This window comes from Sorex araneus, chromosome 1 (genome assembly GCF_027595985.1).
Source record: "Sorex araneus isolate mSorAra2 chromosome 1, mSorAra2.pri, whole genome shotgun sequence".
Lineage (NCBI taxonomy): Eukaryota > Metazoa > Chordata > Mammalia > Eulipotyphla > Soricidae > Sorex > Sorex araneus.
In genome coordinates this window covers 313,991,958-314,015,920 of record NC_073302.1, presented here as the reverse complement: position 1 = coordinate 314,015,920, position 23,963 = coordinate 313,991,958, and positions in this window count along the sequence as shown.

Here is a 23,963-nt window from a genome sequence, read left to right as displayed (position 1 = left end):
AATAACTTGGCTAAAGCACAGTGCTATTGTAATCAAGATTATTGCTCTAATCTCCACAAGGGCCAGATAAATAACACAGATTAGTTCATATTTCTAGACTGAACCCCTAACTGAGATTGGTCTTTTAAGCAACATCAGCCCTCACCATAAGTTATCTGGGCTACAGAATGGCTGCGGCATGTTTACCCATTGTGGTTACTGGGGAAAGCAGCATTAAGACCTTGGCCTTGTATTTTGAAGGACAGCACATTATTACAGTGTAGAGAGCAGGTACTAGATCTAGAATAAACACGTGACCCAAGGCACTTACCAGTCTTCTGACCTTGTGCCTTTGAACCATGATTGTACCGTTTGGAAAACAGAGGGGAAAGAAATGAACATATTTTATTCCTTTAGCCCATGGGTATTATAGAGATTGAATGAAAAAAAATTAATGAGAAATCTCTTTGTAACTGTAAAGTGTTTATACACGTAGAAAATACTATTAATATTTATAGTTTAATGCTAAGTGATTTTTTTTATAGTTACTGTTTTGTGTTTGTTTTCCTTCCAGGTAGCTTTTTAAAATGGAGCCTGCATTTTGGTCTGAGGGCCTATAGACCTCTGCTTTATCAAAGTCAGGGATGCATGTTCATAAATTCTTTGTTATTGAAATAGAAATCCCATATGCCTCCAGTGGTACATTATCATCAACAAAAAGTCAGTTGTGATGAATGACCCATGAAGCAAAGTTGATGGGCGATGCATAATTATTCTTCCACATCAATTACACAATGAAACAAGCCCGTGTAATACTTACAGACTAGGTGGGCTTATAAAGAAGCAATTTTTAGTTGAGAGGGTGAGAGGACAAGAGATGGGCATAGCATATGTAATAACCGCCTCCTGAGTGGTGCAACACCAAATAAACAGAGGGTAACAGTTGTTTTGCTTTTGAATTTATACTGTAAACTCCCCACCCCCACCTCCAGCCCCTATGCTGCACGTGCTGTAAATAAAATCATAAAGCCTATGCTGAGGAGAGCTCAATGGTCAGGAGATAGCAAAAAATCTACTGGATCCAGGTTTGAACCCAGGTATCAGGTGAAGGGGCAAGCCCTGGAAACCCTGAACCCCTCTGGTGAGCACCAGCATTGAACCACCTGGTGGTTGAGTGGCTGAGTATGGCTGGGAATGGCCCCAGCTCTCTGAGCACTGTTTGGGAAGTCCCTGAAACCAAAACAAGAAACCAAGAGACACAAACTACTGAAGCTCTTAATTGTCTCTTCTTTGGATTAAAGTTTTAGCTTAGAACCCCTCAATATCTTAGAAAATATCTCTTAAAAATTAAGTTGGGGCCCTGGGAATTAGCTCAAAGAGCTAGACCCCATACCCAGCGTGTTCAAGCCCAGATCTTCAGCACTGCAGAGCACCACTGGGAGTGACCTTCCTGCACGTGAAACTCGGAGTAGGTCCCTAAAACAGCTGGATATGGGCCTCCAAACCAAATGTAACAATAATAATGATGATAATGATAAGTTGGATGCATAGAGAACTTTGTGGACTGGGGGAATCAGTCAGAAAGCATCTTCTTGTATCTCTGTCTTTAAGCTCTGACACTGCTGGCTGGATTCTTCAGCATTGTTTGTCATGTTTAGTGAGGAAAGAAAAGGCAGAAAAATACGCTGACCAGTGAGTAACCAGAACAAGGAGAAAAGCATCGTCATGAACTGGGAAAATCAGAATCAGGCTGGGTTGATATGAGCCCCCAAACCTAGTCGTGCAGCACAGTGGCTGCCAGACTGAAGCATCTGCCAGATGATAAGAGCATGCAGCTGTGTAACAGAGTGCAGAAGATGAACCAGATAAGTTGGGCTACACAAGGAGATAGATTCTCTGTTTTTGTCATCATTTGTGCCAATTGTATTCTCCCTGGACCTCTATGGAGAAGAGTCTCTTCTTTCTTGAGATACAGTGCAGAGTTCTGCAGAACTGTTAACATGAGAAAAAAAACAAGCTTCTTCTAGACCAGAAGGATCCTTTTTCTGAAATCTCACTTTATTTTTTTTTATCTATTTGGAGCACCCAGAGGTGCTCAAGAGCTTCTCCTGACTTGGTGCTGGAGAGAGAGGGAGCAACGGTAGCTCCTGGCAATATTTTGGGGAACATGTAGTGCTGGGGATTGAACCCACATCTCCTGCATGCAAAGCATGCCCTTAGCTCCATTGAGCTATCTCTCCATCCCTGAATTATCACTATAAAGGCCTCTATATTAAGCACGTTTTAGTAGACCATTTTATTCCTGAGGGGCATTGAGTGGGGTAGTAAGAAGCACCCCCAAATTTTTCTTAAGCTCAAACATGAAAAGAATGAGTCCTGACAGAAACTTATGCTATTTCTTGGGAGTTCAGAGGATGAGGAGACAAGGGTTCTAATCTTGTCCTAACAGAAAGATGACATCTGATGAGAATTCACAGGGGGACAAGACCTGTGTGCTTGGTAGTTGAGAGAAGCTTTGACCTTCAAGGCAGGCTGTAAAGAATGGACAGTAAGTAGGGATGAAGGAATCAGACCTTCAGAGGAGGACTAGAGCATATAGGTGGGAGGTGGGGAATCCTGTCCGTGTACTTATATGACTGAGGTCTCTATTTCCATTAACCCAATGAAGGCCACTCTCTGGTATCTGGTCCTTTTCCTCTTTTAAAGTCAGTGATGGCAGTTGGAGTTCTTCTCCTTTCTGCCTCTATTCTCTACTCCAATTCTTTAACTCTTCTTTCACCTGGAGAATGTTTTCTGCATCTAAAGACCACCAGAGAATGTATTGTAGCTCCCTGCTTTGAAATTCATACCCCCAATGATACACATGATGGACGATGATAGACTCTCAGGCTTTAGGGATTAGGGATTCGTGGATACGCTGGGTGGGGGACTTCTGCCTATGTCAGCAATGATGCAAAGAGTGACATTCCTGGTAACTGGAATCTCAGAGCTTGTGCTGAGGAGTTTCAGCATTTTTTCTTAAGTGACCCAAACAAATCAAAGCTGGTGGGCATCTGGACAGAAGAGAGGAAGGACAGGACAGAGGAGAGCGGGAAGGCTGGTGAGAAATCTGTTCCAAGGACGTTAATCTGGCAGCCTGGATCACATGAGCTGAACTGCTTTAAAAAATAGATGTTGAGAAATTAGTTTAGAGACTTTAAAAGTATCAACGATGGAATGAAACAGGAATTGAAGTAGGGGGCTCTGAATCAATGCGCTTAAAATCCAATTCAACTGACTTGTAAATTTGGTTTGATATTAATATTCTTCTTTATTTCTAGTCCTGCAGAGTAGTCGAACATTTAGGCTGGTTGATTGTGAAAAGAATTGATAAAGAAGGAAAATATAAAAATTGAACTGGCAAGAAGATAGACTAAAGCCAGTGAAATCAGGCACTCTGAGAGGTAAGTGAACTACTGAAATTGGCTTTCATGTTAAGAACAGTTCTCAAGCACTGCTTCTCATTCTCTTCAAAAATATTATTATAGGGGCTGTAGTGATAGCACAGCGGGTAGGGTGTTTGCCTTGCACGCGGCCGACCCGGGTTCAAATCCCAGCATCCCATATGGTCCCCTGAGCACCGCCGGGAGTAATTCCTGAGTGCAGAACCAGGAGTAACCCCTGTGCATCGCCAGGTGTGACCCAAAAACCAAAAAAAATATTATTATAGTTTGGACTGGAGCAATAGCACAGCAGGTAGGGTGTTGCCTTGCACGTGGCCTACCCGGGTTCGATTTCTCTGTCCTTCTTTGGAGAGCCTGGCTAGCTACCGAGAGTATCTCACCCTCACGTCAGAGCCTGGCAAGCTCCCTGAGGCATATTCAATATGCTAAAAACAGTAACAACAAGTCTCACAATGGAGATGTTACTGGTGCCTGCTTGAGCAAATCGATGAACAATGGGATGACCGTGCTACAGTGCAGTGCTTAGTTATAATAGAACTAAAGTTTATGATATCAATATGCAAAATTACTACACTCCATCCCACCAAAGTGGCAAATCTCCTTGTGTTCACCATCCCAGAAGCTCTCTGTAGCCCTTCTTCAGATCTTAAGGTGTTATTACTAGACTTGTCTGATTCATTCATAGTTCATTGGCAGCTGAACTCACCCCCAGTCCCTCTGCTCAACCCTGGTAGCCGGTTGAGTGGGACTTTGTGTTCCATCTTGATTATCCTGGAAACCAGAACTTCAGTACTAGGGGTTTTCTGTCACCACCACAAGAAACGTCTTAAGATTCTCAGCACAGGAAATTCCAAAGCTTTTGGATGGGGTCGGGGAATCTAAGAGCCAGGAAATATAGATGAAGACCAAATATGTCTGAGAGATATGTTTTGGCCAACTAAATGTCCAAATGTACATATCTCATAAATTGCAATATTGCACATTCATTCTTTCCCATGTTCATAGCATCTTTCTTCATATAGCATCATACTCAAAAAAATCTGAATCTTCTAAAGTGAATGAGTGTTTAACCAAACTGTGATTCATCCATACTGTGGATTAGTACTCAGACTTAAGACTTTTGATTCATAAAACAACATGGAGGGATCTCAGGGAATTATACTGAGTGTAAAAAGCAAATCCCAAAAGGAATCATGCCCTATGATTCCACTTATATATTTTTGAAATGAAATTCTAGACATGGATAATACATTGCCAGATTTCAGGAGTTAGGGATGGAAGTGGAGCAGAGAATAGTTGTCTAAGGAAACACCAGGGTTCTTGTGATGGTGGGAAAGCTTTGTATCACCTCTGTGGTAGAGGATATACAAATTTATGTATGAATTGCATGGAATAGGGACATATAGGCACAGATCTATACACACAGGAGAAGAATAATATCCTGATCATGAAATAGTGCAGGATGTTGGAATTGGGAAGGACTGAGTGGCTCTCCCAAGGCATGTGTCCATATTGTTTCTAACAACTTCCTATAATCTACAGTTACCTCAGAAAAGAAGAGAAGAGCAGGTTTAAAAGAACATCACTATATCATTGTATCACTATCATCCTGTTGATCATTGATTTGCTTGAGTAGGCAACAGTAATGTCTCCATTTGTCCTAGCCCTGAGATTTTAGCAGTCTCTCTTTACTAGTTCTTCCCAACAGTGCCACATTGGAGGCTCTTTTAGGATAAGGGGAACGAGACCCATCATTGTTACTGTATTTGGCATACCGAATATGCCATGGAGAGCTTGCCAGGCTCTTTTGTGCAGAGAGGATGCTCTCAGTACCTTGCGAGGTTCTCCGAGAGGGAGAACTAGGCTATAAGAGACTATAAGAATCTATAAGAACTTGGGGGCTGGAGCGATAGCACAGCGGGTAGGACATTTGCCTTGCACGTGGCCGACCCGGTTCTAATCCCAGCATCCCATATGAGTGGCCTTCAGCATGGCTGTGACTGGGTTCCAGAGGTCTTCATATGGTCCCCTGAGCACCGCCAGGGGTAATTCCTGAATTAAGAGCCAGGAGTAACCCCTGTGCATCGCCGGGTGTGACCCAAAAACCAAAAAAATACAAAAACAAAACAAAAAAAGAATCTATAAGAACTAGGCTTCCTGGAGCTTTGTTTTATAGTCTCTGGATCTTGGCCATTGATGGGATTACACAACGCTGGGGGCAATTTGTGGGTGTGGCTGCCAAGCTACTGGAAGATGGGAGATCTGTGGGGAGGAGGTCCAGTCCTGATCTGAGCAGGCTTGAGATCTCAGCTTTGAGTCCCAAACACCTGGATTCCTCTGCAGATTCCTTTATGCATGAGGCTTGTCCAAGCATGTGGAGAGTGGCCTTCAGCATGGCTGTGACTGGGTTCCAGAGGTCTTCATCTGCTCAGGTGGGGAGGGAAACTCAACCCACCCCCCTCTGAGAGGCCCCAGTGAAGACAGCCAGGTGGGGACAAGAGACTCTAAAAGAACATAGTTAATAAATTTCTCAATGTATCCACTTAACATGGATACATTGAAAAATGCATTGTTAGATAATTTTGTCATTGTGTAAATGTCATAGAGTGGTGTACTTACTAAAATCTACGTGGTATGTAGCCTACAATGCATCTAAGCTATAGGGTAAGACTGTTTGGATCACTTTTGTGTTTGTGGTTAGTCATTGGTGGAAACACTAATTGAGACATGACTGAAAAACAAAATGCATTTCATGTCCACCAGACTGACAAAAATTAACCAGGAGAATAAGGGTGGGCAAGGACATGGAACAATATGAACTTTCATGGACTTCTGGTGGAAACCTAAAGTGGTTTAATACCTCTAGGAAAACATTTCCTTGTTTAGCAAGAATACAGAGGTCATTTGTATCATTTGAATTTTGATGCAAAAAGAAAATGCAGGACCCCTCTTCAAGACATAGACAGAATTTTAAGTCAAGCACATGGTCTGGAAGCATGTGGTTCTATATAATTGTACTGGTTATGAATAGCCTAAACTGTCCCTGCTAAGGACATACCTTAGAAAAATAACTTAGATAAACTCTTAAATCACATACCCGAAGATATATACCCAAATATTCAGAGCAGTTCTGTTGGTGCTAGTAAACAACTGAAATAGCTCACATGTGGATAAACAAATTGCACAGAGATGTGTACTGCAAGACTAATTAGCTGTGAAAATGAATGAACTGGTTTTTATGTCAAGAACCAATTCGTTCAAATAAATTTGAAGATATAATTGGCTTTATTAAATGATTCATGAATTAGGCAGCATCCCATTTAACCAGTAGAAAGGCATTACCAAGGATTACAAATATGGAAGGATCTTAAAGTCAGAAAGAATGGAACTTGGTTCTTAGCAAAAGAAAAAAAGATAATTTCAGCAAGGTCTCTTTCCCTTAGGGCAAATGAGATGAACTCTTATTATGCAGATTACCTTGGTAACCTGAACCAGGAAATTGATTTAAAGCGCCACTTTTGTGGGGCCCTGAGAGTCAGTACTTAAGGTGCTTGCCTTGCATGGAGCCAACCTGGATTTGATCCCTGGCATGCCCTGAACCCACAAGAAGTGATCCCTGGGTGGATAGCTAGGAATAAATCCTAAGCACAGTTAGTGTGACCCCAAATCCAAACCTAACCAAATAAATCAACCAAAAATAAAAATATTCCTCCACTTTTAGAAATGACTGAAACTGTAATTGTATTAGATCTTGGTGGAGTTTCACCTAAATGACTCCAATTTGGGTCTGTTGTTTTCATTTTAGTCCATAACAAAAATCCCAATAATAATGCACCCCCAAATATGGTGCCTTGGCTTATTGGATATTTTAAACTGATAGAGTTTTTGAAAATGCCAGCCCTTACTTCTGAATAGTTGTTTGATAAATATTTGTTACATGAATGAATGAATATTGGAGTTAAGATTATTCCAAGTTTTCATCAAGTTTAAGGATATGGTTCTATCTATGTGTAGAGCTATACTTTCCTTACCTATTTCCATGTTAAACTACCTTTTATACATTAAATAATCTGTCCAATCAATTTTTAATTTTATTATATTATGAGGACTAGGGATAACACAGTGGGTAGGGCATTTGCCTTGTATGCGGCCGACCTGGGTTCGATTCCTCTGTCCCTCTTTGGAGAGCCCGGAAAACTACCCAAAGTATCCCGCCTGCACAACAGAGCCTGGCAAGCTACCCGTGGCGTATTTGATATGCCAAAAACAGTAACAACAAGTCTCAAAATGGAGATGTTACTAGTGTGCGCTCGAGCAAATCAAGGAACAATGGGATGACAGTGCTACAGTGCTACAGATTATATCATGAAGTTATGATATCCTCACTCTGAGCTATAAATCCTTGGTAAATATATAACAGAGATATTGACTATTATAGAATTTTGAAATATATACAATTTCAAAATAGTATTTTCCATTTTAGTGATTACACTATGCCAACTAGAGGTCGAAAAGTAAGGAATAAGTAGAAGAGCTAGGATGGCAGGTAGAAATGGCTAGGTTAAAAAATATAGCACCATGAAAGCTATAGAAATATTGGAAGGATAAGAATAATTTTCAGAATATTTGAACTGAATATTTGAGTCACTTTTTCTTGAAATACAATGAACAAAGTAATCCCAACTGACATCAAATTGTGAAAATCAAATGTGCATCTATAATTATCCTTATTTGTAATATGATGACTTTAATCCATTATGTATTATTTATAGATCTATAGAATAATAGAAGAGAAGGGAAGGTAGGATGTTTAAAACAATTTGGGCAAAGATAATGTTTTTGTGGAGAATCAAACAGAATTTTTGTGTGAGTGATCATTTTTGTTTCATTTTATTTTATTGGTATCTCTCAAGAAGTGCTTAGGAGGCCCCGGGGCCCCTTATGGTAGTTCTCTGACCATATACAGTGATACTTTGTATGACTTTTAAAACTTCTAATAACAAGGTCCAGGGAGAAGGCCCAAAGGGTTGGAAAGGCTCCTGCCTACAGAAGCCTCATGACACAGTCCCCTGAGAACTGAGAGGAGCAGTCCCCAAGTAGCACACCTTGACTCTAGTCTGGGGCCTGCAGCAAGCAGCCAGTGATGTTCCGTGGTACTGGAGGTCAAACCAGGGTCATTTGTATGCAAGGCATGCAACAGAACCCCTGTCCTATTACTCCAGCCCCAACTTCTTTTATTTATTTATTTATTTATTTATTTATTTATTTATTTGGCTCTTTGGGTCACACATGGAGATGCATAGGGATTACTTCTGGCTTTGCACTCAGGTATTACTCCAGGCGTTGCTCAGGGGACCATATGAGATGCTGGGAATTGAACTCGGGTTGGCCGCCTGCAAGGCAAATGCTCTACCTGCTGAACTATTGCTCCAGCCCCACAGCCCCAACTTCTTTCAGTCCAAACCGGTTTTTAAAAAAAAAGACATTGTCTCTTTATAGTTGAGTTATAACAATGCAAAATGATAGGTTTACCATTTTTGTTGCTGTTACCTTTCTTACTAGTTTAAATGTATACTTTTCTTGGACTGGAGCGATAGCACAGAGGGTAGGGCATTTGCCTTGCATGCGACAAATCCCAATCCGGGTTCGATTCCTCCGTCCCTCTTGGAGAGCCCAGCAAGCTACGGAGAGTATCCTGCCCACATGGCAGAACCAGGCAAGCTATTCGTGGCGTATTTGATATTCCAAAAACAGTAACAACAAGTCTCACAATGGAGACGTTACTGGTGCCTGCTCGAGCAAATCAGTGAACAATGGGAGGATAATGCTACAGGGACAATGCTACAATGCTTCCCTTTTCATGATTCCATCTTCTCGTTATTTAAATACAGCATGCTGGTAGTTGCTTGCAATCCCATTCTCTTAAAAGGTATGGTAGAAAAGGGTATATGAGACAGTATGCAGACCTGCACTGAGATGGCCACAGGTGACGGTGAAGGTTCTCAAAGTGAGGCCCTAGACAAATAGCATCTGTATCAGCTGTGATATGAATTTTTAGAGCTCAATGCAAATCTCTAGCTCAGAATCTCTCGGGGTGCAGCAAACATTCTGTAAGTGTGTGTGTGTGTGTGTGTGTGTGTGTGTGTGTGTGTGTGTGTGTGTGTGTGTGTGTGTGTTGTGTGTGTGTGTGATACTTGGAAATGCTCAATATTTCCAGCTCTGTGCTGGGGATTTCTCCAGTGGTGCTCAGGGGACCAGGATGTAGTGCCAGGGATAGAACTGAACCATCTGCATACATAGCATGTACTTAGCCCTTCTGAGTTCTTTCTTAGGCCATCAGTGTATGTTTTTCATGTGGTTCTGATTCAAGTGAAACCTTGAGAAGCAAACTGGGATTTTGCCTGAATAGTTCAGTAATTTCGTGTTTCTAGGAGCAGGCAGTTCTGCCTTCTTAAGTCTTCTTCTCAGGTCTGGAGTTGCTGTTGTTATTTTTCTAGGATGAATAATAAAAACCATCACACTTCCTTTTTATAGCCATTCCCAGCATAAGCAAACCTCAATTCACTTGCAAGTGTCTGAGTTTTCTATAGAATCTAGAGCTGTCTTTGCCCTGGAGTGTCTGCCCTTGCGTCTCTGGGTATGCCCTTCCCCCACACACACAAAGAAATACATTTTTTTAAAAAACTAAATAAAAAAACTAAAGACAATTAGCAGAGTTGAGAGGAGCTAATAGGGAGAGAGATAAAAAGGAAAAAACTGGCACTGGTTCTTTTTTTTTTTTTGCTATTAAAATCTTTTTTATTTAATGCCATTCTCAACTTTTAGTGATTTACTTTCAACAGTTTAATGCAAATAAGGACACAATGTAAATTAAAGCAAAAATAATGTTGAATTGTGTTCTTCACTTCCAATTATAATAGTAAAGTGAAAAATAAGTAGGATTTTGTTTTCATGCAAGTGAATTAAAAAAAAATTTTTTATTAGTGAATCACCGTGAGGTACAGTTACAAACTTACATACCATTGTGTTTGCATTTCACTCATACATTCATACATTTACCCATCCCTCCACCAGTGCCCATTCTCCTTCACCAATATTCCCAGTATCCCTCCACCACCCCCACCCTATCCCCTACCACCACACCCTACTTCTGTGGCAGGGCATTTCCTTTTGTTCTCTCTCCTTTTGGGTGTTGTAGTTTGCAATAGAGGTATTGAGTGGCCATTATGTTCATTCTACAGTCTACTTGCATCTTATAGTCAGCATACATCTTTCAACCCAAATGGGTCCACCCAACATCCTCTACTTGGTGTTCCCTTCTCTATCTCAGCTGCCTTTTCACCCAGTATGTGAGGCCAGAGAAACTGACACTGGTTCTTAAGGTCAGCTCCAAAAGGTAGACCAATGGAGAAAGAGAATGTCAGAGGAAGAGGATATCATGAACAAAGACTTGCATGCCTTGAAAGTGTTTGGGGATTCTCCAGCGTGCCTAGTTCATACAAGACAAAAGTGGCTGTAACTGGAAGTCAGCTACACTCTAAGGCAAGGCTGTGAAGTTCCTTCCTTCCTGCTCTCTTAATATTTTGATGGAATCTGTTTAGATGACCTCATGGAAAATAATTTCAGTCAAGTAGAAAGATCAGAATCCAAAGATAGCTTGAGATATGGATATAGTTTCTTCTTATTCAGTACAGCTGTTACTGAAATTTTAGTTATTTTTAGGTCAAAGACTGTGATACTAGAGAAGTTATATAATTTAGGTGTCATTATGCCAAGTGTCTCTTTAAATCGGAGATCCACACAGATTCGTTGTAAAATAGTCCTTATCTCCTGCTAATGCCCTAGAAACTAGGAAAATTTTTGAGACATTTCCTTGAAATTTTAACCCGTTAAACTTTGACTGTGTGATGAGCAAAGGTGTCTTGAGGAAATACCTGCAAATGTTCGGATATGTGCGAGAAAGAATTCATGAGAGAGATGACACTGCTACGAAATTATAACTGTCTGTGTCTTCTCCCAGACTTAATGCTATCAAGCCTTACAAAGATAGGAAACCCAGAAATTCTATTATGCATCTTCCATAATCCTGGAGAGACAATTAAGTTTTCTAATTGAGTTTACTCATAAATATAGGATAGAAGATACTCTCATATTGACTTTTTCATTGCGATTATAGTTCCCCTAATTGGGGAGTAGGGTTGTTCTGGGGGATATATCCTTTATCTCAGTAGTCCCCAATTTTTATTTATTCATGAAAGCATCCCAGGAAGTGTACAGATCTTGTTTTAATTTGACATTAGAATAGTGTTGGCAGATTTTATCTTCTAAAGATGTCCAAAATAATATCTCTCAAGCGACATGACCTTTTGCAGTTGACCTGCCACAGCTGTCATGCATCTGGGCAGATGAAGCTGTGCCATCATGCCAGGTCACTTCCTGTGTAAAACCACAAAAAAGAAAAGAAAGAAAAGAGAGAGGGGGGCACCGCACCAGGGAGGTTGATGGCGATGATGAGGCAGGCGAAGGAAGGAACGGAGCCAGACTGGTTGGTCTCAGTTGCAGTTTATTCCATTCCCATCTCCATTCTCCTCTGATTCTCCTCCTGCTTCTTCCTCCCCCATCCTACTTCATTCTCCTTCTCCTCTGGATCTGGATCTTGGTCTGGCTTCTCCAGATCTGGCACTGGGACTCACACTGGGACTGGCCCTGGGACAGGCCCTGGGACTGACTCTGGGACTGGCCCTGGGACTCGCCCCTAGCCCACTCTTTCAGTCTAGTTAAATTCCCTACCCTCCCCCCAGCCCTCCACCCCCGCATGAGGGGTTGGGGCTTACACATAGGTGTGGTCACAATCAATAGGGTAAAGTTCTTTCCCTCAGGGGATGCTTCTTCTAGGACAGATTCTCTTTCAGCAGGACACCCACCCAAGAGTGGAATCCCATGGGTGTGTTTCTCCTCTCCTTGTCCAACTAACATTTAAGTATTCATAATATTAATCATTTTGTATGGACATAGCAAGAGATGCATTAAGCTTATAGAATTGCTGTCCTGGGGTCATCTCGATCTCAGACTACAGTGCTCAGGCCAGATTAGTCTTTCCTATCCCTAGCAGGGTCCTAGTCTCGTCATTGCTTTTGGATCATGACATGACATGTTCATGACCAAGCTCTTAACATACAGTTAAGCATTAGGCACTTTGGCCAGGCCCATCTCGATGCCAGGGTAGCACACAACTCACTGCTTGCCCTGGGTCCGTCCCGTTCTTCGTTGGGACCCTGCTTTTGGGGGTGCTAGGAAGTAAGGGCAGCTGAGGCTTAAGTCAAGAAAGCAGATGCCCGGGAGTGAATAATATTTGAAGCCAATTAAATCCCATGTTACCAAAGCATATTAACAATTGTCTTTCTTTGTCCCTACAAAAAGGATATTGTTTTAAAGTAAACTATTCAAAAGACATAAGGAGTGGAGAAAGGCAATATTAACTTACAATACAAGTACACTGTCCTAGCAAGGTCTGACCTTACAAATTAACAGAGTCTGATTAGGGGAAGAGCTGAATGACTAGTCGGGGAAGGGAGCATAGAGTGATTACGGATAAACAAAGGAATGGGAATGACTCGGGAGCACTTTGATGGGTGTGACTGATATACCTATGCTCCTAGTGGCAAGGGGAGCAGGACATACCAATGTAGTCTAGAATTGTTTAGAGATTATTACCAGATAAGCCCAAACTCTGTGGCAAGGGAGAAAGGACAAACCAATGATATCCTACAACTTCCTCTCTCTTGGAGTGATTCCTCTAAAAACTCAGTTGCAATTTTCATAAGAAACCCTAGCCCCATGGAGAGGCTTAACACCTCAATTCAAGTGTCAGCCACCAGGTTCAAGGCAGCTGATCTTGGATAGCCAGTTCAGTTCAAGCTTGGGATGACTGTCAACACAGCTAGCATCTAACAGCACCCTCGGAAAGACCTCCACGTGAGAACTTGACTGGAGCTTAATCATCACAAAAGTGGGAAGAGAACAATGAATGGTTTTATGCCACAAAGCTTTTAAAAATTCAAGCCTTTTGATCTAACTCATGTAATATACAATTTATCTGTTATAAATGTGTTCAATTCTGTGTCTTTTAGCATATTCACTGAATTGTATAACTGTCACTGCTGTTAAAAGAACATTTTCAGGGCCAGAGAGAGAGTACAGCGGGGAAAGTCTCTTGACTCGCAGGCAACCCACTTTGGTTCAATCCCTGGCACTACATATGGTCCTCTGAGCCATATCAGGAGTGATCCATGAGCACAGAGAAAGTAATAAACCCTTGTGTGACTGAGAGAGAGAGAGAGAGAGAGAGAGAGAGAGAGAGAGAGAGAGAGAGAGAGAGAATAAAAAACATTTCCATCACTCCCCGAAAGAAACCTTTTACCGTCAGTCACTCTACCTGCCCACCCTCTCCCCCTCCCTGAAAAGTATTATTAATCTGCTTTGTCTTAATAGGTTGCATACTCTAGCTTGGTTCTCATAAAAGAAATCTAGTGAAAGCAAAGATCTTCTTTCATCGAGTATTGTTTCCCAAACAGACTAATATGAATCAGCACCACATATTCTAGGAATAAATGCAGCTTGTGATCTGTCCCAGCTAACGATCAATTTGTTTCCCATCATATCTTTCTTTTCAAAAGAGAGTCTTTTCAGAGAGTCTCTTGCTCACATGCCTGGCTGTCTTCCCCGGGGCCTCTTGGAGGGGATGGGCTCCAGCTTCCCTCCCTGCCCCGAGCAGAGCTCCCGGTGGCTGAAGACCTCTGGAACTTAGTCACAGCCATGCTCAAGGACCCTCTCCACATGTGTTTGGACAAGCCTAATGCATGAAGGTACTGGCAGAGGAACCCAGGTGTGTGTAATCCCATCAGTGGACAACATCCAGAGACTTAAAAGCAAGCTCCCAGAAGTGCAAGGCTGCAAAGTGGCCCTGTGATATTTTATAACCTACTTCTCCCTCTGGGAGAAACTAGCAAGCTACTGAGAGCTTCCTGCCCACATGGGACAACCTCACAAGCTTCCCATGGTGTATCTATATGCCAAAGCCAGTAACCAGCTGAATCTCATTCCCCTGACCCTGAAAGAGCCTCCAGTGCGGCATCGTAGGGGAGGTCAAGAAGAGAGAGGCTTCTAAAATCTCAGGGATAGGACGAATGTAGAGGTTACTGAGACCGCTCGAGCCACTTGACTCTCAATGGAATTTTGTGATTCGTGATTAGTGATATCTTTCTTGTGTCCACTTATTATCTGCTACCATTTGATCCCTGATGCATGTCAATACAGGAGGACAATTTCAGAGTCTGATATTAATCATGATACTTAGTTGGAGAACTAGCAGTACAGAGTTTGAACTATAAACCACATTATCTACAATCTCTTCTGTATGTTTAATTTAATAGGACCAACTATTTCAAATTGCAGTGCTGCAAAGTCAGCCTGGCAGCCTCTCTGTTCTCTAGAACAACATATATGATGACATTAAACAACTGTTTGAAACAGCAGTGTGTGGGTGGCAGAGAGATAACACCCAGACTCCTATGCCAGAAGCTGGCCTCATGCATGTGCTGCCTATGTTGTAAAGCCTTGCACTTAGCATATGTCCCCAAATGTGCTTCATCTTTCTAGAACACAGGTAGATAGAAAGTGAGAACCTTATTGCCTTCAAGCTAGGATTTTTGGTGGAAACACTCTGCAGCAATGAAATGTACAAGGGAGAGATTAAAGAAGAACAAAAGTTATCCTTGTGTTGCTGCCAGGCTGCCAGGCTATAATTGGGACATTGACTTGGGCTCAAATCCAGGGTGTAGTTCTCAGCCCAGAGAGGATGGTAGGGTTCATGATACAGCAAAGCATCAACAGGACCAGGTTTTGTCATTTCACCTGCATTGGTATGTGTTGGAGATTAGGAGTATAATGGTGGCTTCCTTACTACCCCTGCACTAAATTAAAATATTCTGGATGAAATCTATTTGCTGGAAAACTCTGTCATTGTTCTCTTCTTTAAAACCATATTCAAGTATAAGAGACATTGGACAAGCATGCCTTGCATGCAGCCAGCTAGGGTTCTAACTCCAGTACCCCACATGGCTCCCAAGCTCATCAGGAGTGACCCCTGATCACATAGCCAGAAGTAAACCCTGAGCAACACACAGAGAGAGAGAGAGAGAGAGAGAGAGAGAGAGAGAGAGAGAGAGAGAGAGAGAGAGAGAGAGAGAGAGAGAGAGAAGAGAGAGAGAGAGAGAGAGAGAGAGAGAGAGAGAGAGAGAGAGGCCAGAGTACAGTGGGTAGGGCGTTTTGCCTTGCATTAGGCTGGCCAACCCAGGTTCATTCCCCAGCATTCTATATGGTCCCTCGAGCACCAGCAGGAGTAATTCCTAAGTGATGAGCTAAGAGTAACCCCTGAGCACCAGCGGGTATGACCCCAAAAAGCAAAAAATAAAATAAAATAAAATAAAATAAGGAACACAAAAAGCCTTAAAACTGTATTTAGGAGCTTTGAACTTTCCTTTAGGACATGGGAATACTTAGCACATAATAAGCTCCAATATCACGATCATGATCACAAAATCCCGTTGATCACCGAGTTGCTTGAGCGGTCTCAGTAACCTCTACATTCGTCCTATCCCTGAGATTTTAGAAGCCTCTCTCTTCTCGGCCTTCCCAACGATGCCGCACTGGAGGCTCTTTCAGGGTCAGGGGAATGAGATTCAGCTGGTTACTGACTTTGGCATATGGATACACCATGGGAAGCTTGTGAGGCTGTCCCATGTGGGCAGGATGCTCTCAGTAGCTTGCTAGTTTCTCCCAGAGGGAGAAGTAGGTTATAAGATATTGCTTCTGGGAGCTTGCTTTTAAGTCTCTGAGTGTTGGCCGTTGATGGGATTACACACACCTAGGTTCCTCTGCTGGTACCTTCATGCATTAGGCTTGTCCGAACGTGTGGAGAGGGGTGCTGAGCATGGCTGTGGCTAGGTTCCAGTGGTCTTCGGCCACCGGGAGCTCTGCTCAGGGTGGGGGGGGGAAGCTGGAGCCCATCCCCTCTGAGGGGCCCCAGGGAAGACAGCCAGGCGTGTGGGCAAGAGACTCTCTGCCAAGCATCCAATATATATTTATTAAATGTGCTATAGATATTTATTTGAAAATTAAATTATATACTTGGTGTTAAAAAGATTATGCTTTTTTTTTTGCTTTTTGGGTCACACCCAGCGATGCTCAGGGGTTACTCCTGGTTTTGCACTCAAGAATTGCTCCTGGCAGTGCTTGGGGGACCATATGGGATGCCAGGGATCGAACCCGGGTCGGCCTCGTGCAAGGCAAACGCCCTACCCACTGTTCTATCGCTTCGGCCCCAAAAAGATTATGCTTTTTAAAAGTACTTATGTATCTCAAATATAGGACAAAAATGTGGGGTACAAAGATGATAAAAATTCAAGTTCTTGACACAGATAAAGGTGTATAAAACGGTCTGCTTTTCATGCTATCATAAATATAGCTTGCTAATAGCAAACAACATGTAATCATTCCCGCAATCATTTACTTCTCCTTTCCCTGAAAGAGTATTGTCTTCTTCATATTTGCAAAAAGCATTGATCTGAATAAACTCAAGAAAGTTTGGAGTAGGGGGTTGGAGTGATAGCACAGTGGCTAGTGCATTTGCCTTGCACGAGACCAACCTGGGTTTGATTCCCAGCATCCCATATGGTCCCCAGAGCACCGTCAGGAATGCAGAGCCAGGAGTAACCCCTGTGCATCACCAGGTGTGACCCAAAAAACCAAAAAAATTTAAAAATAAAAAAGAAAGTTTGGGGTAAAGAAAAATGAGTAATCTGATTGACCTAAACTGAGGGAAGTGGAAGATGAAGTCAGGGAAAATTACTTCAGCGATATTTAGTGCAAATTGAACATCATACTCAGAGGTTCAACATTTCTTTTTGGATGTTCACTGGAGTCTCTCTCAGCAGTGCTCAGATCTAACTCCTGGCTGAAGAGAAAGGGTTAATTCAGAGGTTGAAGATCCTAGAGGAAGGTTAGTATCAAAGATGGAGTCTTTGGTCATTGTATGACTGGAACATAATCATGAAAGTTTTTGAGTTTGTAACTGTGCCTCATGGTGATTCATTAAAATAAATAAATAAATAAATAAATGAATAAAAATAAGTAAGAAAAAAGAATTACCCTCTTATACAAGAAAAATTTTAAAAAAGATGGGGTCTTCTGGGCCAGGGCAATAGTAAAGTGGGGAGGGCTCTTTCCTTGTATGCGAATGACCTGGGTTTGATCCCCAGCATCCCATATAGTCCCCCTGAGCACCACCAGGAGTTACAACTGACTATAGAGCCAGAAATTACCCCTGAGCATCGCTGGATATGATCCAAAAAGCTAAAAGAAAAAAGATGGAGCCTTTTTCAAATGTTTCTGAAGTTGGACAGGAAAAAACAACAGCAAATATAAGGGATAATAATGAGATGTGGAGGGGGGCTAAGCTCACATCAGATCTCAGTGACAAAGGGCACACTGTTAAAAGTGAAGGATGGAAGTATGGTGAGATAGCTTTGGGAAAGAGAACTACTGCTTCCTATGGGAATCAGATCAGAAGTATCTGATGACTTACCTTGGGGATGATGCAAAGGACAGGGCCAACAAGCAAATTATTGAGCAATACTCCAGCATACAATTAATTGGTACTCTGTAAATATCTGACACTTCTCCCCTCTTATTTTTCCTAATGTGATTTATCAGGTGCCAGAATATGGACTTTTTTAGTTCATTGCCTGAGGTCAGCTGATGTGTTCTCCATCCTGAGCCCCCTACCTTCACTGTGTTGTCTTGTCTTCCATATCCCAGAAAATACCACCTCCCACTCTCAAGGGCCACAGTCTGGCATTCTTCTATTAATACCACATTCAGAATCTGTGATGTTAGTGCTGAGTAAATTTTGTTCATTCTTTCATTTCAGTTCTTTGAGATGACTTGTTGCTATATGTAGCATCATGAAATTCTATTTATGGAACTAAGTCTTTGAGAAGTGCATAATTGGACGTAAATGCTGAATCAAAGATTTACCTCCAACCCAACAAAATAAATTAAACCAGAATGCTGCGTCTGCTTGGCATTTAACAGGGCTGGCACAGTCTTTCAAGCTAGCACATGGAAGAGCAAGTGAACAGTATTTCCTGAAGTGTTACCATGAGCTCAAAGCTAGCATGGAGCCAAACAGGCTGCTAACCTGATGGGAAGCACTTGGTGTGAATACACATATATATTACATATCTATGTGGCATATAACATCTATATATACTTATCTGAAGCTGGCAATGAAAACAAAAACTACTTTTTTGGGATTGCTTAAAATGCATAAGCTAGAGAACATCATACAAGGCACTGCTTGCCCAAGGATGTGTGTGTTTTCTCTGTTGAGAAGCTTACATTCTGGTGGCTTCTTGGTTCAGAAGCCAGAGGTCGGATCTCGGTGATGTTGTGTATTAATTTAATAGAGATTACTTCAGGAAGGTCTTTCTGCTCAGGCACAATTTATGTGGCAGGAGAAAAAGAAGATTTTTTTCCATTCAATAGCACAGTGGGTAGGGCATTTGCCTTGCACGTGGATGATTCGATTCCTTCGCCCCTCTTGGAGAGCCCAGCAAGCTACCGAGAGTATCTCACCCACACGGCAGAGCCTGGCAAGCAACCCGTGGCGTATTTGATAGGCCAAAAACAGTAACAACAAGTCTCTCAATGGAGACGTTACTGGTGCCCACTCGAGCAAATTGATGAGCAATGGGATTAGAGTGATAATGACAGTGACAGTCCAAGTTAGGAAATCCCTTTGGGTGATGAGCCAAATAACTATTTTGTGGGGGACAGGAGATCTGGAGGAAAAAACTGAACACAGAATGTGGGGGTACAGGGAAGGGAGGACCATTCAAATAGCCAAGCACAGGGCCAGCACACCTGCAGCCCTGATTTTAATGTCTGGCACTTCATGGCCCTCCCCAGAGCACCAGGGAGTATAGCCCTGATGACCCCCAAGCATTTTAGCTCACATTTTTGGAAGTGATTTTTGGGTTGAGTGTCTCTGAGGATGGCCCTTATAAAACAGACACCTTTTTTTTAAGGGTTTGAGAGATAGTGAGCGGAGTGCATACTTTACCTGTGGGGAACCTGAGTTTAACCAAATCCCAGCACCACAAGGGACCATGAGCACCACCATGAGCAAAGCCCAGCAGAGCTGTGAGTTTTGAATGTTGGATCCATTCACTTGGGCGAACTGTGGATGCAGATGTGGAGGCACTGCTGTCTATTCCTGTGCTAGTCACAGCACAGCCTCCTGGCGATTAGAAGTGCAAATTAGAACTTGTTATCATACAGTCTATTATTATTTGGCATCTGTCCTTTCTAATGATTGAATCAACAAACATATACTGAGCCTCTCACATGTTCCAAATACTGTGGTCAGCTCTAGGCCTCCAAAGAGGAATAAAGCAGAGTTTTTTGCCATTAAAGGAGTTTGCAGACCAGTGAGTGGGATGTTTTGAAATAGGAGCAGAAGTAGGGTGAGAATTTTCCTCCATATGGGACAACATTATTCAGACAGGTCACTAGGAAGTGGATTGGGCATCAAGAAGAATAACCAAATTGCTTTCAGATACCTTAAACATACTTACTCTTTTATTTGTTTTGGGCCACCTCCTGTGATGCTCCTGGTTCTTTGCTCAGGAAGAACAGAAACTAGCTTAGTTGCATTAGCTGCATACAAGGCAAGTTCCCTGCTTGCTCTACTATCTCTCCAGCCCTTATGCTGACTCTTTGTTTTTAAACTTGAAATAACACAGATGACCAGCAAGGTAGCTATTGTTATTATAGCTCATTTACATATATAGATATTGAGTCCTAGAGTTGCTAAGTAACTTTCCAGAGGATACACAGCAGACCAGTGGCAGATCCATGATTTAAAGCAGATAGTCTTCAGCGTGGACACCTCACCACTATTTGATAGTAACCTTTGGATAATGTGAGTAGAACAGGAGGTGAGATGGAATCCATCCTAGAACCTTGAATTTGATCTGTGTGGCAACCAGAAACCACTTAGGGCATGTGGATTGTGATCCCAATTTTGATCACTCACCACTATATCTTTTATTTTAAAAATTTTTATTAGAGAATCACTGTGATATACAGTTACAAACTTATGAACTTTTATGTTTGCATTTCACTCATACAGTGATCGTTTACCCATCCCTCCACCGGCCCATTCACCTCCACCGATGAGCCCAGTATCCCCCTCACTAACCCCCATCCTATCCCCCACCACCCCACCCTGCCTCTGCGGCAGGGCATTCTCTTTTGTTCTCTCTCGTTTTGGGTGTTGTAGTTTGCAATAGAAGTATTGAGTGGCCTTCATGTTCTGTCTATAGTCTACTTTAAGTTCTCATCTTCCAACCCAAATGGGTCCTCCCAACTTCCTCTACTTGGTGTTCCCTTCTCTATCTGAGCTGCCTTTTCCCCCATAATGTGAAGCCAGTTTCCAAGCTGTGGAGCAGACCTCCGGGTCCTTATCTCTACTACTCTTGGGTGTTAGTCTCCCACTCTGTTACTTTATATCCCACATATGAGTGCGATCTTTCTATGTCTGTCTCTCTCTTTCTGACTCATTTAACTTAACATGATACTTTCCATGTTGATCCACTTATATGCAAATTTCATGACTTCATCTTTTTTAACAGCTACATAGTATTCCACATTTGTGTAGACGTAGCAAAGTTTCTTTAACCAGTCATCTGTTTTTTCACCACTATTTCTTGACCTAATTAAAAAAACAGTTAAGAAAGTAAGTCTTGGAGATAGTACAGTGGGTTTGCATACTTGCTTTGCATGCAGCCAACCTGGGTTTGATCCCCATCCTCCCATCTGGTCTCCTGAGCAACACTAGAAGTGATTCCTGAGTGCAGAACCTCTGAGTACTGCCAGAAACTAAAGAGAGAAAAGAAGAGGAGGGTAGGGTAGGGTAGGGTAGGGTAGGGTAGGGTAGGGGAGGGGAGGGGAGGGGAGGGGAGGGAGGGGGAGGGGAGGGAGGGGGAGGGGAGGGGAGGGGAGGGGAGGGGAGAGGAGAGGAGGGGAGGGGAGAAGAGAGGAGGGGAGGGGAGAAGAGAGGAAGTGAGTCTCGGGATTAGAGAGTGAGTACAGCAGGTAAGGCTCTTGCCTTACATGTGGTCATTGTGGGTTCAATCCTCGGTGCCCATATGATCCCCCAAGCACTGTAAGGAGTGATCCCTGAACACAGAGCCAGGAGTAAGCCCCAAGTAGCTCCCCGAAAAAAGAAAAAGCAAGCCAGTTTCTTATCTACTTCAGTGTTCTTCACAATTTCCCAAAGCTGTCAGTGTTCAGGGAGTATTTTCAGTATCTTAAATGATTTAAGAGCCTTAATTCTTGAAGAAGTAAGCAGTGAGGGAAAGGTATGACCTGCCATCTAGGTTTTATCTACAAGGTCCTACCCGTCAGTTCAATCAATCAGTCCAATCACCTACACAGACATTTCAAGGTCCATCTGGACCGGTAGACTCATGTGTCTGTAGTTCCAGTCTCGAAGATAAAACACAAGTGTAACCGGAACCAGTTTTATTTCTATATTTTGCCACGTAACTGTGGTATAATTGAAATAGATCTCCTCACGGCAGGACAGACAGCATTAATGTAGGCAGTATGTCTACATGAAAACACCATTACATTATCAGAATGAAAAATGGCCGTGTCAGCAGAGAGGGATGGAGGATGAGTAAAAGAAAATTTACCTTGTTCTCAATTTAATTTCATATCTCTAAACTCCCTGTGTACTTATTATAGAACTTGAAATGCATAATAGTTAAAGTGGGTAGGGGCACACTGGAACAGTAACTTCAGAAAAATTCTAGGAGTAGTTAGCAATTTTGGTTGTACGGAATATGATTTTATATGGATATTGTATTAATTTTTTCTATAAAAATTTAAATATCTTGTTAAATATTTAAACATTTCAAAAATGTTCACTGAAGAGACTTGTGAAAAATGACAGGAAAAGGCTAAATTTATCACTTTAAAACCGATGGTAGGGGCTGGAGCAATAGCACAGCAGGTAGGGCATTTGCCTTGTGTGCGGCTGACCCAGGTTCGATTCCCAGCATCCCATATGGTCCCCTGGGCACTGCCATGAGTAATTCCTGAATGCAGAGCCAGGAATAACCCCTGTGTATTGCCGGGTGTGACCCAAAAAGCAAAAATAATTAAATAAATAAAAATTAAAAAATAAAACCGATGGTACTTTCAAAGAGCAAAGGTCCAGTTCTAGAATGTACACAGAAATATGACACGAGAAAGTACTTGGGCTTGTTTGGGCAGGTAGGAAGACACTGAGCAGGGCTTGATAAAGGGATGTGTTCTTAATTATACAGTTCACCCCCTCCCCCAAATAATTTATAGTTGTATTCTAGTGTTTGTATGTATATAGATATACATCTTCTTCATCTACTCATAGATGTATACATAGATTGTTTCCATAGCTTGATCATTGTAAACCAGATAAATTTGTTCAGGTGAATTTTTGTTTGCTTTGGACCACACCTAGCAGTTCTTAGGGCTTACTCCTAGTTCTGCACTCAGGGATCACTCCTAGCAGGCTCAGGGGAACATGTGAATGCTAGGGATCAAACTTGAGTCAGACACATGCAAGGTAGCACCTTACTATTTCTGTTTAGGTGAGTTGGACACACACACACACACATATATATCACACACACACACACACACACACACACACACACACACACACATATATATATATATATATATATATATATATATATATATATCTCGACCGAGTGCAATGCAAACGCCCTACCCACTGTGCTATCGCTCCAGTCCATATATATATATATGGAAAAACCAGTAACAATGCTGGGTCTCATTCCCCTGATCCTGAAAGAGCCTCCAATGTGGCATCGTTGGGAAGGAAGAGTAAGGAGAGACTTCTAAAATCTCAGGGCTAGGACGAATGGAGATGTTACTGAGACCACTGGAGAAATTCGACAATCAACAGGATGATGATGATGATATATATATATGTGTGTGTGTATATATATATGTATAATCTAACTGCATGTATTCCATTTGGTGTCTTTTTATGTCATGCTGGCTCCCTCCCCTGACCTGAAGTTAGCAACAGGAATGGAGAAATCAACATACCTAGTATTGGTCAGTCAGATCAGAGGCTAACAGGGACCTCCTCCTTTTTCTCATTTTTTTTAAAAAAAAATAACAAGTAAAGTAGTTTCATTTAGGAAAATGTTAGAAGGAAAAGAGAGAGGTTTGATGCATTCAAGAGAGAATACAGCCTTCTCCAGCGAGGAGAAAGCTGCTTCCTTTCTTTCCTGAGCCCATTCGTGTTTTTTGGTGCAGAGTCAAGGAGAAATAAGAATACACATTTGTATGCCACAAGCCTTCTCTACAGACTCTAATTTTAAAAGGACATTCACATGC